The sequence below is a fragment of the Triticum urartu genome, chromosome 3, assembly GCF_003073215.2.
Source record: "Triticum urartu cultivar G1812 chromosome 3, Tu2.1, whole genome shotgun sequence".
Classification (NCBI taxonomy): Eukaryota; Viridiplantae; Streptophyta; class Magnoliopsida; order Poales; family Poaceae; genus Triticum; species Triticum urartu.
This window is the reverse complement of record NC_053024.1, coordinates 732,554,742-732,576,715: the sequence shown is the minus strand read 5'-3', so window position 1 is coordinate 732,576,715 and position 21,974 is coordinate 732,554,742. Positions and strand designations below refer to the sequence as shown.

The window sequence follows — 21,974 nt, the reverse complement described above, 5'->3', positions numbered from 1 at the left end:
GAAGAGGGTCCAATGTAGTGGAGATTGGAAAAGGAAACAACAGACAAATTGAGCATTAAAATGAAAATATGCAATGGAACATAAATGGGCTGCATGGCTGACACCATCAATCAGCAGTGCCAATTCATCTACTGCTTCCAATAATTCAGTTCCTACTATCAGCAGACAGCAATATCAGCTTCTTGCCCATATGAGACAATCAAATACAAGATATAGGCAACTGGATAAGCTACAAATCCAAGACTAATAAGCCTATGTAGAACGGATGTTTCTTTCAGTGGCATCTAGTATGTTACAGATCTGCAGTGCTATATTGATGCTTTTAACGCTATCAAATCGAGAAAACTCAGGCCATCAGAATCACCTGACAAAAATGACAACTAATTAAAATAGGATTTACCTGAGCATTCGGTTAATTTAAAGTTGGTGTATATACTAATGTACATGTCTGGCAACACAATGAACAACCCTAATGCTGTGAATGGAATATTTATGTCCTTATCTCATAGAACTGTTGTCGAGCTCCTATCTAGCACCCCAAGTGAAAAAGGCGTAAAATGTTGGTTAAAAAAATATATCTTCTTGAAAGCATGGCAGACCTGTCCTCGAATATTTCTTCCGCCACATCCGGCTCAGCATATTCTCTATCTAGTTTAAAAGATGCATCTGAATTTTTTCGGCAGAACATTTTATTTTTCAAATCAACGCGGAACATATTATTGAGTATGGTTTTCCCCTGCCACTTTGTTGGAGGACTAGGAGCTAGTGTTTCTGGAGGTAGTATGTCCACCACGATGCAGGTAGTATCATCTCTTAGTCCTCGAGGTAGGATTGCTTACTTCAAATAAGAAAATATAACACGAAATGAGGGGCCAGAAGTTTGAGTCTATTAACCAATGGAAATGATTGAAAATTAGTTACATTGCCAATTCGATTGGCAGCTATATCAGAAGGGTATCCACGAGAACATTCAAGAGCCATTTCAAAAGTCAAATCATCCCATACACCATCGCTTGGAATGATAATTCTGCTTCCAACATTGGATAGCTGCAACAAAAATGCAATAGAAAATCAAAATAGTGTCAAAGCAAACTATGCTCTTCAGTGGTGAGATGTAGAAGCAAATCACACCATAAACTATAGATGTTGTGGAATATTATAGAAGACGTCATCTAAAAGGAAATCTATGATAAATAGGCACCCAAACAAAAACATTTGTGAAAATAAAAAGAGATATGTGGTGCAGAAGGGTTTTTATACGAGAAAACCTTCACTTGCTTCACATGAGGAACAGGGATGATGCATTCACCAACATCCATATACCCGATTTATCTAGATAGGCTCAAACCACCTGTCCAGCATCTTAAAGGACCAACCTGAAAAGGTACATGATAAATTTCAATAACAGAAATGATTATAGTAAGAAAAATAAATAGTGACCAGGTTATCGAATAAAAGAGTAGATAAAAAAACATAAGAAATGAGTTAGACATTGATGATATAATGGATGTAAGATGAACATTCTCTAAATTAAACAAAATTGTTATACGAACATGGTAGAGTTTTACACGCAGATCAAAGTATTCAATATTCATCAATCCCCACGCAAAATACAGAGAGGGAACAACAACAGGAGTTGTTAAACAAAATCTGCAGGGCGTAGCCAAAAATAGGAATTACCTTATCACTGAAAAAACCAGCAGCACAAGAAATTTAGTCCATCATATCATAAGCTAAGATATTGTTTGGTTGGCACATAATTTAAAAGTGATGTTAGGTGCACGTACGACAAAACATATTTGAGAATTAAGAAACAGATGGTTAGCAGATTACTGCAGAAAATGAGAACTATCAGATTGATTACATGTAACACCATGCATCGACACCGCACATCCCAACTCAAGAGCACAACGGATTATAAAGGTAAAAGAGACGAATCTCTGGACCACCAACAACATTCAGTTGTCCAACCTTGCTTCCCCATGCAGTTACACGTTCCACCCTGTAAAATGAACAGGTCATAAACTGCACAATTCTCAACCAATTACGTCAAAGGTAGGACTTACTCATCTCTGTTGGAGTCAAAGCGATGATCAACTGACAAATGGTATAGGGAACCATCAGCTGACTCTAGTATGCAACGTGAATCACCAACCGATGGTACTGTTACAACCCACTCGTCTATTATCACAAATGTCACAGTTGTACCAGAACTTTCAACTGAAACAACAAAAAGACTATTTCCAAAGATAAAAGAGAGGCATCACTTGAGGTGTTAAGAAAGAGAGATTAAACAAAAGCACGATTGTCTCAACCAGGCGGCGTAGCACTACAATTAGCTGAAGAACATATCTGATGGTGTAATATCTAATGAACCAACTAGAATGACTATGAATGGTTCATACAGCTTTACTTCGTCCTTGACAACAAACAAAGTGCTAAGTCCCTGCTTGGAATACATGAATTCCACAGGATGACAGGAATAGTTCAATTCCCATAAGGATCAGGAACATTTCCAAGTTCACAAGATGGCCTAAATAAACAGTAACAACATGTGCACTAACGAACAGTCATATGAAAAACTATAGTGTATTCCTATTTCCTTAAGGAACTGGAAACTTGAAGTCAACAAGGTAAACAAGGATATGGCCGATTTACCTGCGGCTTGCAAATCCTTATCTGTCTTGACAAATGCTGCAACGAGTGAACGTGGAAGCACTGCAAGCCACTCATCCCTTGTAGCATGCAGGACATTGTTCAGCTTATTGTTCTTTGCGTATCTGGCTGCTCCAGATCCATGGTGGCCATCAAACATCTATAAACATGTGACACAATAATCAGTGATCATGATCAATCAACAGAAACACACCACCCCGATTAAAAAATGACCGGCCAAGCCATTAAATAGATCAGATGATAGTGTTGGGGAACGCAGTAATTTCAAAAAAATTCCTACGCACACGCAAGATCATGGTGGTGCATAGCAACAAGAGGGGAGAGTATCGTCTATGTACCCTCGTAGACCATAAGCGGAAGCGTTATGACAACACGGTTGATGTAGTTATACGTCAGAAGAAAAAAGATGGCATACCTGTACTATTAGAGTGTTTCGGGTCTCTTACGACTCACTGGAGGATTGATCCCCCAGCGGACTTGGTGCGGCAAACGCACCCCCAAGGTAGGACCCTCTGTGGGAAACTTCTTCTCTCGTTTGGAAGCTTCGGCTTCCGGATCCCCGGGCGTAGTCCTTTTCCTCTTCCGGTCGTCTTCCTTCATGGAGGCGCTCGCTCCCTTAGTTAGAATGGGCAGCGTTGGGGGCCCGCGTCCGCCCGTATTATCCTCACCGGTATCTTCCTTCAAGGGCTCCGGGCAAGGTGCGACCTGGAGCATCTTTTCCAATACCGGATTCTCCAAACCCTCAGGGAGGGGGGCCGAACACCGAATCAACTTTGCCTTTGTTAGCCAGTCCTGGTCAAAAAGCGAACTCTCAGAAATACCTCCGTAACAAATGAGAGATAGTATGTTCGGCCGGAAGATTCCTTACCTGTTCGGCGGCGCGGTTACTGCTCAGGCCCACGTCCTCGGTGATTTCCGGACACTCTACCTGAGGTCCGAAGAATGACTTGTACATCTCCTCGTGCGTCAGGCCGAGGAAATTTTGAATGACACACGGTCCCTCGGGATTGAACTCCCACAAGCAAAGGGGCCGGCGTTTGCAAGGCTGGACTTGACGAACCAGCATAACTTGTATTACCGCAACCAAACTAAAATCTCCATTGAAGAGATCTCAAATGCGGCCTTGCAGTATAGGCACGTCCTTGGCTGGACCCCAGCTCAATCCTCTGCTAATCCATGACATCAGTTGTGGTGGAGGGCCCGAGCGGAAAACAGGGGCGGCTGCCCACTTGGCACTTCTAGGAGCCATGATGTAGAACCACTCCTGTTGCCACAATTCAGACACCTCTGGAATGGAACCTTTGGGCCATGGAGCTCCCGTCATCTTGCGTATTGAGGCACCTCCACACACCGCATGTTGCCCCTCGCTCATCTTCGACTTTACTTCAAAAGTCTTGAGCCACAGGCCAAAGTGAGGGGTAACCCGGAGGAAGGCCTCACACACGACAATAAATGTCGTGATATGAAGAAAGGAGTCCAGAGCTAGATCATGGAAATCTAGCCCGTAATAAAACATTAAACCCCTGACGAAAGGTTCCAAAGAAAGGCCTAGACCTCGTAAGAAGTGAGAGACGAACACGACGATCTCGTTGGGTTCGGGGGAGGGGACGGCCTGCCCTCGGGCAAGCAGCCGATGCGGAATCTCGGCAGTTAGATATCTGGCCTCCCTCAATTTTTTGATGTCTTCTTCCGTGACAGAGGAAGGCATCCATCGGCCTTGAAGGCTAGAACTGGACATGATTGAAGGTCCAGAGCACCTGACCTGAACTTTGGGTGTTTGAGCTCGAGGTGCGGGAAGGATTCGATTGAGCACGGGAGGGAGAAAATAAAAGCCTTGCCCCTTTATAAAGAGGGTGAATATCAAGCATCCTCTCTGTGGCCGTTTGGACTTGCCTATAGTCTAGGAGTCCTAGAAGCGGTTGGGTTACCCACGCCCGTATTGACGGGAATCCCGGAATAAGGGGACACGATCTCTGCTTTAACAAGACGTGCCAAGGAAACCGCCTCGCATGACGCGCTGAGGTGGGATAATAAAATGACTCGGATAAAGGCTTGGCTGTGGTGTGTGACACTACGGAATACATCAGCAGATTAGATTTGTGTAAATATTATTCTCTCTATTGCAATATGTGGAAACTTATTTTGCAGAGCCGGACATTGTCTTTGTGTTCAAAATCTTCTATGAAGTACTTAGAGGGGGAACCCGCCTTGCAATGCCGAAGACAATCTGCGCGCCGGACTCGTCGTCATTGAAGCCTGGTTCAAGGGCTACTGAGGGAGTCCTGGATTAGGGGGTGTCCGAATGGCCGGACTATACCTTCAGCCGGACTCCTGGACTATGAAGATACAAGATTGAAGACTTCGTCCCGTGTCCGGAGGGAACTTTCCTTGGTGTGGAAGGCAAGCTTGGCGATACGAATATGTAGATCTCCTACCATTGTAACCGACTTTGTGTAACCCTAACCCTATCCGGTGTCTATATAAACCGGAGGGTTTTAGTCCGTAGGACAAGATACAGAACAACAATCATACCATAGGCTAGCTTCTAGGGTTTAGCCTCTCCGATCTCGTGGTAGATCTACTCTTGTACTACCCATATCATCAATATTATCAAGCAGGACGTAGGGTTTTACCTCCAGCGAGAGGGCCCGAACCTGGGTAAAACTTCGTGTCCCTTGCCTCCTGTTACCATCCGGCCTAGACGCACAGTTCGGGACCCCCTACCCGAGATCCGCCGGTTTCGACACCGACAATTGCGAAGAGCTCGGGAATCATCTTATCCATCCCTTGCATATTATAGTTCATCACGAAGCTCTTGTAGCTTGGTGGCAGTGATTTGAGAACTCTGTGAATGACACTATCACCAGGAAGATTAACTCCTAGTTGAGTCAAGTGGTTGTGGTACTAATAACCCACAAGTATAGAGGATCGCAATAGCTTTCGAGGGTAGAGTATTCAACCCAAATTTATTGATTCGACACAAGGGGAGCCAAAGAATATTCTCAAGTATTAGCAGCTGGGTTGCCAATTCAACCACACCTGGAAATTTAGTATCTGCAGCAAAGTGTTTAGTAGCAAAGTAATATGATAGTGGTGGTAGCGGCAACAAAAGTAAAGACAGCAAAAGTAATGTTTTTGGTATTTTGTAGTGATTGTAACAGTAGCAGCGGAAAAGTAAATAAGCGTAAACCAGTATATGGGAAACTTGTAGGCACCGGATCAGTGATGAATAATTATGCCAGATGCGGTTCATCATGTAACAGTCATAACATAGGGTGACACAGAACTAGCTCCAGTTCATCAATATAATGTAGGCATGTATTCCGTATATAGTCATGTGTGCTTATGGAAAAGAACTTGCATGACATCTTTTGTCCTACCCTCCCGTGGAAGCGGGGTCCTATTGGAAACTAAGGGATATTAAGGCCTCCTTTTAATAGAGAACCGGAACAAAGCATTAGCACATAGTGAATACATGAACTCCTCAAACTATGGTCATCACCGGGAGTGGTCCCGATTATTGTCACTTCGGGGTTGCCGGATCATAACACATAGTAGGTTACTATAGACTTGCAAGATCGGATCAAGAACTCACATATATTCATGAAAACATAATAGGTTCAGATCTGAAATCATGGCACTCGGGCCCTAGTGACAAGCATTAAGCATAGCAAAGTCATAGCAACATCAATCTCAGAACATAGTGGATACTAGGGATCAAACCCTAACAAAACTAACTCGATTACATGATAAATCTCATCCAACCCATCACCGTCCAGCAAGCCTACGATGGAATTACTCACGCACGGTGGTGAGCATCATGAAATTGGTGATTGGGGATGGTTGATGATGACGACGGCAACGAGTCCCCCTCTCCGGAGTACCGAACGGACTCCAGATCAGCCCTCCCGAGAGGTTTAGGGCTTGGCGGCGGCTCCGTATCGTAAAATGTCACAACCCCAGTTCATCCCTTGCTTGACTTTGCTTGTTCATCATGCCATCATGTTTAAATTCCAAAGAAACTTGAAATGGGGATTGCCTAAACCCCTAGCATCAAAGGAAGTCACTAGGTTCAACTAAAATATTTTCAGTAAATCCAAATGGCTTTCAAAAATGTTCATCATTTATGGAAAATGCTGTAAACAGTAACCAGAGGTGATGCACATTTTTCCATGACATATTTGGGCTCTGAATTAAATCATACTCTATTTGCATTTGGGCATTAAAAAGCTATAAAATATTTTAAATGCTCAAATAATCATAAACTAAAATGTTTATTGTTGGATATATTATAAACAGTAGCCATGATTAGTTTCATGATTTTTATAAATTTCTTAGCATTTTAATTAAGTCAAAACAATTGCAGAAAAAAATAGAAAACAAAAATATATATAAAAAACAGAAAGAAGAGAGAGAGAAAGCAAACCTGGCGGCCCAGCTGTGGCCCAGCCCACCTCCTTCCCTTGTCTTCTTCCAGCTGCTGCCAGGAGGACGCCGGGCGTGTGCTCGCTATTGGGGAACGTAGTAATTTCAAAATTTTCCTACGCACACGCAAGATCATGGTGATGCATAGCAACGAGAGGGGAGAGAGTGATCTACGTACCCTCGTAGACCGACAGCGGAAGCGTTATGACAACGCGGTTGATTTAGTCATACGTCTTCATGGCCCGACCGATCAAGCACCGAAACTACGGCACCTCCAAGTGTCGGGGAAGAGTTCCGTCAGCACGACGGCATGGTGACGATCTTGATGTTCTACCGTCGCAGGGCTTCGCCTAAGCACCGCTACAATATTATCGAGGAGTATGGTGGAAAGGGGCACCGCACACGGCTAAGAAAACGATCACGAGGATCAACTTGTGTGTCTAGGGGTGCCCCCTCCCGCCGTATATAAAGGAGCAAGGGGGGAGGCCGGCCGGCCCTAGGGCGCGCCAAGGAGGAGGAGTCCTCCTCCTAGTAGGAGTAGGACTCCCCTCTTTCCTACTCCTACTAGGAGGGGGAAAGGAAGGGGGAGAGGGAGAAGGAAAGGGGGGCGTTGCCCCCCTCTCCTAGTCCAATTCGGACCAGAGGGGGAGGGGGCGCGCGGTCCACCCTGGCCGCCCCTTTCTCTCTCCACTAGGGCCCATAAGGCCCATTACTTCTCCCGGGGGGGGTCCGGTAACCCTCCGGCACTCCGGTTTTCTCCAAAATCACCCGGAACACTTCCGGTGTCCGAATATAGCCGTCCAATATATCAATCTTTATGTCTTGACCATTTCGAGACTCCTCATCATGTCCGTGATCACATCTGGGACTCCGAACTAACTTCGGTACATCAAAACTCATAAACTCATAATATAACTGTCATCGAAACCTTAAGCGTGCGGACCCTACGGGTTCGAGAACAATGTAGACATGATCGAGACACGTCTCCGGTCAATAACCAATAGCGGAACCTGGATGCTCATATTGGCTCCCACATATTCTACGAAGATCTTTATCGGTCAGACTGCATAACAACATACGTTGTTCCCTTTGTCATCGGTATGTTACTTGCCCGAGATTTGATCGTCGGTATCTCAATACCTAGTTCAATCTCGTTACCGGCAAGTCTCTTTACTCGTTTCGTAATACATCATCTCGCAACGAACTCGTTAGTTGCAATGCTTGCAAGGCTTATGTGATGTTCATTACTGAGAGGGCCCAGAGATACCTCTCCGGTAATCGGAGTGACAAATCCTAATCGCAAAATACGCCAACCCAACATTTACCTTTGGAGACACCTGTAGAGCTCCTTTATAATCACCCAGTTACGTTGTGACGTTTGGTAGCACACAAAGTGTTCCTCCGGCAAACGGGAGTTGCATAAGCTCATAGTCATAGGAACATGCATAAGTCATGAAGAAAGCAATAGCAACATACTAAACGATCAGGTGCTAAGCTAATGGAATGGGTCATGTCAATCACATCATTCTCCTAATAATGTGATCCCTTTAATCAAATGACAACACATGTCTATGGTTAGGAAACATAACCATCTTTGATTAACGAGCAAGTCAAGTAGAGGCATACTAGTGACGTTTAGTTTGTCTATGTATTCACACAAGTATTATGTTTAAGGATAATACAATTCTAGCATGAATAATAAACATTTTCATGATATAAGGAAATAAAATAATAACATTATTATTGCCTCTAGGGCATATTTCCTTCAGTCTCCCACTTGCACTAGAGTCAATAATCTAGATTACACAATAATGATTCTAACACCCATGGAGCTTTGGTGATGATCATGTTTTGCTCATGGAAGAGGCTTAGTCAACGGGTCTACAATATTCAGATCCGTATGTATCTTGCAAATCTCTATGTCTCCCACCTAGACTAGATCCCGGATGGAATTGAAGCGTCTCTTGATGTGCTTTGTTCTCTTGTGAAATCTGGATTCCATTGCCAAGGCAATTGCACTAGTATTGTCACAAAAGATTTTCATTGGACCCGATGCACTAGGTATGACACCTAGATCGGATATGAACTCCTTCATCCAGACTCCTTCGTTTGTTGCTTCCGAAGCAGCTATGTACTCGGCTTCACATGTAGATCCCGCCACAAGGCTTTGTTTAGAACTGTACCAACTGACAGCTCCACCGTTTAATGTAAACACGTATCCGGTTTGCGATTTAGAATTGTCCGGATCAGTGTCAAAGCTTGCATCAACGTAACCATTTACGATGAGCTCTTTGTCACCTCCATATATGAGAAACATATCCTTAGTCCTTTTCAGGTATTTCAGGATGTTCTTGACCGCTGTCCAGTGATCCACTCCTGGATTACTTTGGTACCTCCCTGCTAGACTTATAGCAAGACACACATCAGGTCTGGTACACAGCATTGCATACATGATAGAGCCTATGGTTGAAGCATATGGAACATCTTTCATTTTCTCTCTATCTTCTGCATTGGTCGGGCATTGAGTCTTACTCAATTTCACACCTTGTAACACAAGCAAGAATCCTTTCTTTGCTTGATCCATTTTGAACTTCTTCAAAACTTCGTCAAGGTATGTGCTTTGTGAAAGTACAATTAAGCGTCTTGATCTATCTCTATAGATCTTAATGCCCAATATGTAAGCAGCTTCACCGAGGTGTTTCATTGAAAAACTCTTATTCATGTATCCCTTTATCCTATCCAGAAATTCTATATCATTTCCGATTAGTAATATGTCATCTACATATAATATCAGAAATGCTACAGAGCTCCCACTCACTTTCTTGTAAATATAGGCTTCTCCAAAAGTCTGTATAAAACCAAATGCTTTGATCACACTATCAAAGCGTTTATTCCAACTCCGAGAGGCTTGCACCAGTCCATAAATGGATCGATGGAGCTTGCACACTTTGTTAGCTCCCTTTGGATCGACAAAACCTTCCGGCTGCATCATATACAACTCTTCTTCCAGAAATCCATTCAGGAATGCAGTTTTGACATCGATCTGCCAAATTTCATAATCATAAAATGCGGCAATTGCTAACATGATTCGGACAGACTTAAGCATCGCTACGGGTGAGAAGGTCTCATCGTAGTCAATCCCTTGAACTTTTTGAAAACCTTTTGTGACAAGTCGAGCTTTGTAGACAGTTACATTACCGTCAGCGTCAGTCTTCTTCTTGAAGATCCATTTATTCTCAATTGCTTGCCGATCTTTGGGCAAGTCAACTAAAGTCCACAGTTTGTTCTCATACATGGATCCCATCTCAGATTTCATGGCTTCAAGCCATTTTGCGGAATCTGGGCTCACCATCGCTTCTCCATAGTTCGTAGGTTCATCATGATCTAGTAGCATGACTTCCAGAACAGGATTACCGTACCACTCTGGTGCGGATCTTACTCTGGTTGATCTACGAGGTTCAGTAGTATCTTGTTCTGAAGTTTCATGATCATCATCATTAGCTTCCTCACTAATTGGTGTAGGTGTCAGAGAAACCGGTTTCTGTGATGTACTACTTTCCAATAAGGGAGCAGGTACAGTTACCTCATCAAGTTCTACTTTCCTCCCACTCACTTCTTTCGAGAGAAACTCCTTCTCTAGAAAGTTTCCGAATTTAGCAACAAAAGTCTTGCCTTCGGATCTATGATAGAAGGTGTATCCAATAGTTTCCTTTGGATATCCTATGAAGACACATTTCTCCGATTTGGGTTCGAGCTTATCAGATTGAAGCTTTTTCACATAAGCATCGCAGCCCCAAACTTTTAGAAACGACAACTTTGGTTTCTTGCCAAACCACAGTTCATAAGGCGTCGTCTCAACGGATTTTGATGGTGCCCTATTTAACGTGAATGCGGCCGTCTCTAGAGCATAACCCCAAAACGATAGCGGTAAATCAGTAAGAGACATCATAGATCGCACCATATCAAGTAAAGTACGATTACGATGTTCGGACACACCATTACGCTATGGTGTTCCGGGTGGCGTGAGTTGCGAAACTATTCCGCATTGTTTCAAATGTACACCAAACTCGTAACTCAAATATTCTCCTCCACGATCAGATCGTAGGAATTTTATTTTCTTGTTACGATGATTTTCAACTTCACTCTGAAATTCTTTGAACTTTTCAAATGTTTCAGACTTATGTTTCATTAAGTAGATATACCCATATCTGCTTAAGTCATCTATGAAGGTGAGAAAATAATGATATCCACCACAAGCCTCAACATTCATCGGACCACATACATCTGTATGTATGACTTCCAACAAATCTGTTGCTCTCTCCATAGTACCGGAGAACGGTGTTTTTGTCATCTTACCCATAAGGCACGGTTCGCAAGTACCAAGTGATTCATAATCAAGTGGTTCCAAAAGTCCATCAGTATGCAGTTTCTTCATGCGCTTTATACCGATATAACCTAAACGGCAGTGCCACAAATAAGTTGCACTATCATTATCAACTCTGCATCTTTTGGCTTCAACATTATGAATATGTGTGTCACTACTATCGAGATTTAATAAGAACATTATTCATGGGTGCATGACCATAAAAGATTTTACTCATATAAATAGAACAACCATTATTCTCTGATTTAAATGAATAACCGTCTCGCATCAAACAAGATCCAGATATGATGTTCATGCTCAACGCTGGCACCAAATAACAATTATTTAGGTCTAATACTAATCCCGAAGGAAGATGTAGAGGTAGCGTGCTGACCGTGATCACATCGACTTTGGAACCATTTCCCACACGCATCGTCACCTCGTCCTTAGCCAATCTTCGCTTAATCCGTAGTCCCTGTTTCGTGTTGCAAATGTTAGCAACAGAACCAGTATCAAATACCCAGGTGCTACTGCGAGCATTAGTAAGGTACACATCAATAACATGTATATCGCATATACCTTTGTTCACCTTGCCATCCTTCTTATCCGCCAAATACTTGGGGTAGTTCCGCTTCCAGTGACCGGTCTGCTTGCAGTAGAAGCACTCAGTTTCAGGCTTAGGTCCAGATTTGGGTTTCTTCTCTTGAGCAGCAACTTCTTTGCTGTTCTTTTTGAAGTTCCCCTTCTTCTTCCCTTTGCCCTTTTTCTTGAAACTAGTGGTCTTGTTGACCATCAACACTTGATGCTCCTTTTTGATTTCTACCTTCGCAGCTTTAAGCATTGCGAAGAGCTCGGGAATAGTCATATTCATCCCTTGCATATCATAGTTCATCACGAAGCTATTGTAGCTAGGTGGCAGTGATTGGATAATTCTGTCGATGACGCAATCATCCGGAAGATTAACTCCCAATTGAATCATGTGATTATTATACCCAGACATTTTGAGTATATGCTCATTGACAGAACTATTCTCCTCCATCTTGCAGCTATAGAACTTATTGGAGACTTCATATCTCTCAATCCGGGCATTTGCTTGAAATATTAACTTCAACTCCTGGAACATCTCATATGCTCCATGACGTTCAAAACGTCGTTGAAGTCCCGATTCTAAGCCGTAAAGCATGGCACACTGAACTATCGAGTAGTCATCAGCTTTGCTTTGCCAGACGTTCATAACATCTGGTGTTGCTCCAGCAGCAGGCCTGGCACCCAGCGGTGCTTCCAGGACGTAATTCTTTTGTGCAGCAATGAGGATAATCCTCAAGTTACGGACCCAGTCCGTGTAATTGCTACCATCATCTTTCAACTTTGCTTTCTTAAGGAACGCATTAAAATTCAACGGAACAACAGCACGTGCCATCTATCTACAGTCAAACATAAACAAGCAAGATACTGTCAGGTACTAAGTTCATGCTAAATTTAAGTTTAATTAATCATATTACTAAAGAACTCCCACTTAGATAGACATCCCTCTAATCCTCTAAGTGATCACGTGATCCAAATCAACTAAACCATGTCCGATCATCACGTGTGATGGAGTAGTTTCATTGGTGAACATCACTATGTTGATCATATCTACTATATGATTCACGCTCGACCTTTCGGTCTCCGTGTTCCGAGGCCATATTTGTATATGCTTGGCTCGTCAAGTATAACCTAAGTATTCCGCGTGTGCAACTGTTTTGCACCCGTTGTATTTGAACGTAGAGCCTATCACACCCAATCATCACGTGGTGTTTCAGCACGAAGAACTTCCGCAACGGTGCATACTCAGGGAGAACACTTCTTGATAATTAGTGAGAGATCATCTTAAAATGCTACCGTCAATCAAAGCAAGATAAGATGAATAAAAGATAAACATCAGATGCAATCAATATAAGTGACATGATATGGCCATCATCATCTTGTGCTTGTGATCTCCATCTTCGAAGCACCGTCATGATCACTATCGTCACCGGCGCGACACCTTGATCACCATCGTAGCATCGTTGTCGTCTCACCAATCTAATGCTTCCACGACTATCACTACTGCTTAGTGATAAAGTAAAGCATTACAGCGCAATTGCATTGCATACAATAAAGCAACAACCATATGGCTCCTGCCAGTTGTCGATAACTCGGTTACAAAACATGATCATCTCATACAATAAAATTTAGCATCATGTCTTGACCATATCACATCACAACATGCCCTGCAAACACAAGTTAGACGTCCTCTACTTTGTTGTTACAAGTTTTACGTGGCTGCTACGGGCTTAAGCAAGAACCAATCTTTCCTACGCATCAAAACCACAAGGATAGTTTGTGAAGTTGGTGCTGTTTTAACCTTCGCAAGGACCGGGCGTACCCACACTCGGTTCAACTAAAGTTGGAGAAACTGACACCGGCCAGCCACCTGTGTGCAAAGCACGTCGGTAGAACCAGTCTCGCGTAAGTGTACGCGTAATGTCGGTCCGGGCCGCTTCATCCAACAATACCGCCGAACCAAAGTATGACATGTTCGTAAGCAGTATGACTTATATCGCCCACAACTCACCTGTGTTCTACTCGTGCATATAACATCAACACATAAAAACCTGGCTCGATGCCACTGTTGGGGAATGTAGTAATTTCAAAATGTTCCTACGCACACGCAAGATCATGGTGATTCATAGCAACGAGAGGGGAGAGTGTGATCTACGTACCCTCGTAGACTGACAGCGGAAGCGTTATGACAACGTGGTTGATGTAGTCGTACGTCTTCACGGCCCGACCGATCAAGCATCGAAACTACGGCACCTCCGAGTTTTAGCACACGTCCAGCTCGATGACGATCCCCGGACTCCGATCAAGCAAAGTGTCGGGGAAGAGTTCCGTCAGCACGACGGCGTGGTGACGATCTTGATGTTCTACCGTCGCAGGGCTTCGCCTAAGCACCGCTACAATATTATCGAGGAGTATGGTGGAAAGGGGCACCGCACACGGCTAAGAAAACGATCACGAGGATCAACTTGTGTGTCTAGGGGTGCCCCCTACCCCCGTATATAAAGGAGCAAGGGGGGAGGCCGGCCCGCCCTAGGGCGCGCCAAGGAGGAGGTGTCCTCCTCCTAGTAGGAGTAGGACTCCTAGTAGGAGTAGGACTCCCCTCTTTCCTACTCCTACTAGGAGGGGGAAAGGAATGGGAGAGAGAGAAGGAAAGGGGGGCGCCGCCCCCCCCTCTCCTAGTCCAATTCGGACCAGAGGGGGAGGGGGCGCGCAGCCCACCCTCGCCGCCCCTCTCTCTCTCCACTAGGGCCCATAAGGCCCATTACTTCTCCCGGGGGGTTCCGGTAACCCTCCGACACTCCGGTTTTCTCCGAAATCACCCGGAACACTTCCGGTGTCCGAATATAGCCGTCCAATATATCAATCTTTATGTCTCGACCATTTCGAGACTACTCGTCATGTCTATGATCACATCCGGCAATCTGAACTAACTTCGGTACATCAAAACTCATAATCTCATAATATAACTGTCATCAAAACCTTAAGCGTGCGGACCCTACGGGTTCAAGAACAATGTAGACATGATCGAGACACGTCTCCGGTTAATAACCAATAGCGGAACCTGGATGCTCATATTGGCTCCCACATATTCTACGAAGATCTTTATCGGTCAGACCGCATAACAACATACGTTGTTCCCTTTGTCATCGGTATGTTACTTGCCCGAGATTCGTAATACATCATCTCGCAACTAACTTATTAGTTGCAATGCTTGCAAGGCTTATGTGATGTGCATTACCGAGAGGGCCCAGAGATACCTCTCCGACAATCGGAGTGACAAATCCTAATCTCGAAATACGCCAACCCAACAATTACCTTTGGAGACACCTGTAGAGCTCCTTTATAATCACCCAGTTACGTTGTGACTTTTGGTAGCACACAAAGTGTTCCTCCGGCAAACGGGAGTTGCATAATCTCATAGTCATAGGAACATGTATAAGTCATGAAGAAAGCAATAGCAACATACTAAACGATCGGGTGCTAAGCTAATGGAATGGGTCATGTCAATCACATCATTCTCCTAATAATGTGATCCCTTTAATGAAATGACAACACATGTCTATGGTTAGGAAACATAACCATCTTTGATTAACGAGCTAGTCAAGTAGAGGCAAACTAGCGACGTTTAGTTTGTCTATGTATTCACACAAGTATTATGTTTCCGGATAATACAATTCTAGCATGAATAATAAACATTTATCATGATATAAGGAAATAAAATAATAACATTATTATTGCATCTAGGGCATATTTCCTTCACTCGCCACGCGCGCGCCACCTCCACCCTCTGTCCACCTCCTGCTTCCCCGACCCCTTCTAGCGACGCCACGGAGATGCCCCGAAGCCCCTGTCCCGTCTCCCTCACTCGCCGCTCTCTCTCCCCTGGCTCTCTTCCTTTAGCTCACCCGAGCGAAGCCGTCGCTGCCGACCAGTGCTCGCGCGGCCACAGCCACCCCCTTGCTCCCTTGACGCGTCCGAGAGCTCTGCCACGTCGTCCTCATCTTCTTCACCGAGTCACAGGAGCTGGGTCGCCCTGTGATGCCGCCAACATCATCTTCTTCCTCGCCGGTCGCCAGAGATCCCCCTTGCCGCCCCGACTGCTACGGACCGTCTCCGAGCTCGCTAACCTCCTCGTCCGACTCGCTGTGAGCCTCTGACCCTGCCCATCCCTCTCTTGTTCCTCGTAGGCCTCCGTCGCCACCGGACCGCCTATGCCCGAACCCGCCGCTGCCTGCGCTCGCAGCCGACGCAACTCCGGCGACCAAATGGTCCGCCCGATGCATCCAACCCACTCACCGCACCGCGTAGGCCCCTGCTAGCGCCTCAGCTCGCTAGATCGCGCACTGCAGCACTGCCCGCGCTCACGCCCGAGCTCCGGCCACTGCACTTGTCGTCATTGCCGTTGCTACGGGCCGCCCTAGCCACTGCTGCTTGCACTGCTCGATGCGGACGAGCACGAGCAACACGTAGATGCCCTCCGCCACGCTTCAGGCCCCCGGAGGAGGAATTCTGGTGAGCCACCGCCGTGCGTGCTGTCGCCGCCGGCTAAACTCTGGCCTAACCACAAGTTAATTAGGCTAATGACCCTGCTAGTCTAATCCTGGGTCATTGACATGTGGGCCCCGGCCCCACTGACATTTTAGTTAGGTTTAATTTAAGGGTAATTAACAATATTAATTAGCTGAGTGGATGACATATGGGTCCCACTGTCAGGTTTGACTCTGGTTAGGCGTTGTTGACCAGCCGACGTCACAATGATGTAGTGCTGACGCATTAGTGCCCTTTTCTGGATTTATTCTTAGACAGGAAATTCCAGAAAATAGCTAAAACTTCTAAAAATCACAGAAAATAATCTATAGCTCGGATTGAAAAGATTTATATATGAAAAATGATCAGAAAAATCCAATCTATCCATCTGTACTGGTTTCATGCATGTTAGAGCAACTTAACATTGCTGTTTAGATAAATCTAGATAATTCACTTATATGAGTTCATATTTTGAGTTTGCATTTGAATCTTTAATTCAAATGAACTCAAAACACCCTGTTTATAGCTGCATTAGCCAAAACACACTCATCTTGCCATGTCACATTATGCATCATATTGTTGCATTGCATTGATGGTGTTTCCTCTCTGTTGCTGGTGTTGTTCCCCCTCGGTAGACGTTGTTCCGATGTTGTGATCGTTGACACTGATGAAGACTCAATGTTATCTTCAGAAGTGTCAGGCAAGCAAAACCCCTTGTTCATTCCGATACAATCTCACTCTATCGCTCCTGCTCTCTTTTACTGCATTAGGACAACAACGATTCATCTGTTACTTGCTACGGTAGTTGAACCCCCTTATCCTCTGCATGACCTGTCATTGCCACAGTAAATAGATGAAACCCACTATTATGAGTAGGAGTTGTTTGAGCCCTGATGTGCCTACTCATTCATGCTTGTTTGTCATGCCTGCTACTGCTTAGAGTTGAGTCAGGTCTGATTCATCGGGGATGAATTGGAACAGTGATGAACATGTCCTACTGTGTGTGAGCTAAGTGTCTGAACACCATTTGGTAAAGGTAGCGGTGAGAGGCCATGTAGGAGTACATGGTGGGTTGTCTCATTGAAACCGTTCTTAGGAACTGAGTTCTGTGTTTGTGATCCATGACCAGCTACTACCACGCATTGGGCCCGAAACCAATGGACCCTCTCAACTTATTAACTGCCCTTGTCCTCTATCCAGGAGTTGCAACTAGTTTTTGGTGTTTGTAGGATATGTGTTGGCGGCCGTGCATAGCGCTGACCCTAGGGGTGGGCTATGATGCGGAAGATACACCATGGCACGGTGTACCGGGCGCCCGTTTGGTGTCTCGGGAACCCTGCACACATCGTTTGGGGCTGTGAGCGAAACTCCGGCCGGATCTCCTCGCGGATGGAACCCGAATAGGCGATAAACCTGGACTTGAGACTTGTGTGGTTAGTCAGGTCATGGCCGACTCCCTCGCCAGGCTTCCGCTTGAAGATTGCCGAGATACACGACGTGTACATGGTGGTAAGTGGCGAGAGCGTGTGTGAAGAAGTACACCCCTGCAGGGTTATAAATGATCTATTCGAATAGTCGTGTCCGCGGTAAAGGACTTCTGGGTTGCCTATAACAGTTCATAGACAAGTGAAAGTGGATACTCTAAAACTCGCAAGATAAGTGTGAGTACTATGGATGGCCTTCTCGTAGGGAGGCGGGAGCGGATCCATAGTGGTGTATTGAATGGTGAATATGTGGACTCGTGTGCGCCACCTCAAAAGAGTTGCTTGTAGTCGTAGTTCAGGTTAGCCACTGAGTCAAAGCTGGCTTGCTGCAGTTAAACTCCACCACCCCCTTTATTGATACCGATGCATATATAGATAGTTCTGATGTACGTCTTGCTGGGTACATTTGTACTCATGTTTGCCTATTTTATGTTTTGCAGAGAGACGTCAGTCTCGCTAGTAGTTCTGTGTGTACTTCGACGTTTAGCTTGATACCTCAGCTACGATCTTGTGCCCTCGGCAGGATCTAGTAGATAGTCAAGCTTCTTAGCCTTTTTCATTTATAGATGTCTGTACTCAGACATGTTAAGCTTCCGCATGTGTTTTGATTTGTATGCTATGATTGTTGGGTCATGAGACCCATGTTCGTAATATCTCGCTCCTCGGAGCCTAATGAATTAATACTTGAGACGTAGAGTTATGTTGTGATGCCATGTTGTATTTACACATATCGAGCATATTGTGTGTATGATTGAAATGCTTGGTGTGTGTGGGATCCGACAATCTAGTTGTTTATCCTTGGCAACCTCTCTTATGGGGAAATGTAGTCTAGTGCTTCCATGAGCCATATTAGTCCGCTACAGCCCGGTTCACCGGAGTCCTGCTAGCCCAGCACTACTGCTCAGGACACTTGACTAGCCGGCATGTGTTTCACTTCGTTCCTGTGTCTATCCCTTCGGGGAAAGGTCACGCGGTGACATCCGGAGTCCTGCCTAGCCTGCTACAGCCCGGGTTCCCAGAGTCCTGTGCCTAGTGCTACAGCCCTGATTCACACGCTGCTGACCGACATGCTCGATGTGAATCATGTATGCCTGTCCCCATAGGTTGGTGCCTCTTTGGGTTCACGACTAGCCATGTCGGCCCGGGTTCTCTGTCATATGGATGCTAGCGACACTATCATATACGTGAGCCAAAAGGCGCAAACGGTCCCAGGCCATGGTAAGGCGACACCCGTGGGAATACCGTGCGTGAGGCCGCAAAGTGATATGAGGTGTTATCGGCTAGATCGATGTGACTTGAAATCGGGGTCCGGACATAAAACGCGATGATTTCTTCTCCCTAATTTTTTTTCTCTCCGAATGCAAATATATAGAGTTGGAGTTGGCATCGGAGGGAATCCAGGGGGCCGACGAGGTAGGGGGCACGCCCTAGGGGGGGGGTGCCCCCCACCCTCATGAGAAAGGTGTGGGCCCCCTGTTCTTCATCTTTGGCGAGGATTTTTTATAATTTTTCTAAGATGTTCCGTGGAGTTTCAGGTCATTCCGAGAATATTTGTTTTTTGCACATAAAACAACACCATGGCAATTCTGCTGAAAACATCGTCAGCCGGGTTAGTTCCATTCAAATCATACAAGTTAGTGTCCAAAACAATGGCAAAAGTGTTTGGAAAAGTTGATACGACGGAGACGTATCAGGTACCCAGACATTCTGAGTATATGTTCACTTGCAGACCTATTCTCCTCCATCTTGCAGCTGTAGAACTTATTGGAGACTTCATATCTCTCAATCCGGGCATTTACTTGAAATATTAACTTCAACTCCTGGAACATCTTATATGCTCCATGACGTTCAAAACGTCGTTGAAGTCCCGGTTCTAAGCCGTAAAGCATGGCACACTGAACTATCAAGTAGTCATCAGCTTTGCTCTGCCATGTGTTCACAACATCTTGCGTTGCTCCTGCGTGGATTTGTCACCTAGCGGTGCTTCCAGGACGTAATTCTTCTGTACAGCAATGAGGATAATCCTCAAGTTACGGACCTAGTCCGTGTAGTTGCTACCATCATCTTTCAACTTAGGTTTATCTAGGAACGCATTAAAATTCAACAGAACGACAGCACGGGCCATCTATCTACAACAACAAAGGCATGCAAAATACTATGAGGTACTAAGTTCATGATAAATTAAAGTTCAATTAATCAAATTACTTAATTGCGAAGTATCCACTTAAAACAGGAATTCAGTGAAAATCTGGAAACTTGCTTCCTGAGCCGTTAGATCAACAGCGAACGGGTCAATGGTGGGAGTTCTAGACAATGACTTAACTATACTTTACACGTAGACCCCTCTTATTTCATAAATAGCCAGCGGATTATCTTCTCGACTCCCTATTTGCTAATCCATCCCCGGGGACATGGCTAACCATGATTAGTTTATACACTCTTTAGAGGTTTGCTCACTTTTCCCCACAAGACACGATCTCCTCCACTGGATTTCTCGCACTACATGGTGTTTGAGAAACGGATGATCGAGACACAGTCTTTCAGAAGCATTAACTATAACCCCGGGTAGACCGTACCAACCTAGATCCCCTACATCTGCTAGTCTACCACTGGAAGAGGTCACGCAACTTACTCAACTATGCTAGAGCCCATAATAGCTTGTGGCTGCACACGGAAGTTTCAAGCATGAATAATCTTATGATCCCTTTGAGCCTGGGTGGTGGACCATAGGAGGATCACACGGTATAACCCCGGGATCTCCTAGGACAACACGGGTATAACCCAGGTGCCCACAAGCAATCCACCCAGATGTGTATTATAGTTGCCACCTTAAGTTGAACCATTAATTAACAACTCACATCTATCATGGATACTCTCAAACCCAAACCACGTCTACGAGCATAGCATGGCAATATAAGCATAACGTAGAAGTAACTCCCAAGGGTTTGATAATAAACATGGCAATAGGTTCTACCTCATCATCTACTTCCCAAAACCCACATGTTAAGAGATGCTACTCATGAAATGTTTTAGGATTTAAACTAATGCATACAACCGGGTATGAATGAGTATGATCAATGTCTTACTTGCCCTGCTGACGATCTGCAAATCCTAAAGACTCGTAGTAGCACGCTTCACACTCCGGGAATTCTATCGCAAACAAACAATAGCATACATAAACAATCAAGCAAAGATGCAAAGGGACAACTTTGAATAAGAAGATCTAACCAGAAAGTTCAACTGAAGAACTCCGGTTTGCAAAAAGAATCAAATCAAACGGAGCAACGAAACTCAAACTACAAAAGCAACAAGATCCGATTACTGATCTGGAATAAAGTCAAATTTTCCAATACCAAAATCTTGTTGAAGTTGGTTAAACAGAAAGAGGGCTTCGAGACGAAGATCTAGGCGCTTGTTTCACCTGATTTGGACAAAAGAGCGAAAAGATAAACTAAAATGAAGGTTAGGGCAGAAATCGCGATCAAAAATAATCGCAGAAAAGCCCTGGAAAAAACAAGACAAATAGGCTAACGAACGAACATTCGCTGTTTGCAGCTAACTGACGAACAACGTTCATTAAAATGAATGTACGGGCGGAGGTCCGCTATTTAACTAAACCGACAAAAAACCGATCTAAATAAAAAAACCGAGATCTAGGGTTTCGAAAAAACTGGCGGTTTTTCCCAAGAAAAACCGGACGGCGGTGGTGGCTACCTCGGTGGCGGGGTCGGCAGCGGTGGACGGCGGCGGCGGCAAAGGCTGGCGGCGGCGGCGCGGCTCTAGGATCGAGGCGGCGGCGAAGCTAGGGTTAGAGGGGCGGGGCGCGGCTTGGGCCTCGGGGCGGTCGGCTCGGGCGGCTTATAAAGGCCTCTGGGCGCAGTGTCTTGGATGGACACGGCCCGTTAGGTCGGTGA

General features: G+C 45.0%; 1 pseudogene; it reads right to left on the bottom strand.

Moving 5' to 3' along the window:
- Positions 1-529: 529 nt before the first annotated feature.
- On the bottom strand, positions 530-2,815 carry LOC125547356 (annotated as a pseudogene).
- Positions 2,816-21,974: the final 19,159 nt, after the last annotated feature.